Source organism: Sinocyclocheilus anshuiensis, unplaced genomic scaffold (genome assembly GCF_001515605.1).
Source record: "Sinocyclocheilus anshuiensis isolate Anshui unplaced genomic scaffold, SAMN03320099.WGS_v1.1 scaffold784, whole genome shotgun sequence".
NCBI lineage: Eukaryota > Metazoa > Chordata > Actinopteri > Cypriniformes > Cyprinidae > Sinocyclocheilus > Sinocyclocheilus anshuiensis.
Window position 1 is genome coordinate 25558 of NW_015554160.1, and position 502 is coordinate 26059.

The 502-nt window shown below is 30.9% G+C and overlaps 1 protein-coding gene across 1 annotated transcript in view; it reads right to left on the reverse strand.

Annotated features, from left to right (window-relative positions):
• LOC107670856 (tau-tubulin kinase 1-like) overlaps nucleotides 1-502 on the reverse strand; it is a 29582-nt gene that overhangs the window by 8572 nt on the left and 20508 nt on the right. The gene's annotated exons all lie outside the window — the stretch shown is intronic.

The window sequence follows — 502 nt, forward strand, 5'->3', positions numbered from 1 at the left end:
ATTTGTGAAACATCTCAGTTTTCTTTTTTTTTCCCTTCATGCAGTGGAAGTCATTGGTAACCAAAACAGCTTTGTTACCAACAGTCTTCAAAATACCTTCTTTTATGTTGCACAAAAAAAGTAAGGCATTCAGGTTTGAGCAAATGGTTACATGATAAAAAATTTTTTTTGGGTGAACTTTTCCTTTAATTAAAAAAATAATAATTTAAATAATACCCTGTATAAGAAACTAAAACTGCCAGCAGGTGGCGGTAAATGTCATCATGAGTCATTTATTCATTCATTCGATTCGTTCAAATGTCTGATTCATTCATGAATGAAGTAAATGGCTCTCTTTATGAATGGGCCTTTGAATGGTTGGCCAGATTACAGGTCTGGGCCAGTGCTTTAACTGCGTTAAAATATTTTAATCGCATTATTTTTTCATAACTAATGAATTAAGTTAACACGTTAAACTGACAGCCCTAATTTGCATATTACAAAAAATAAATAAATAAATATA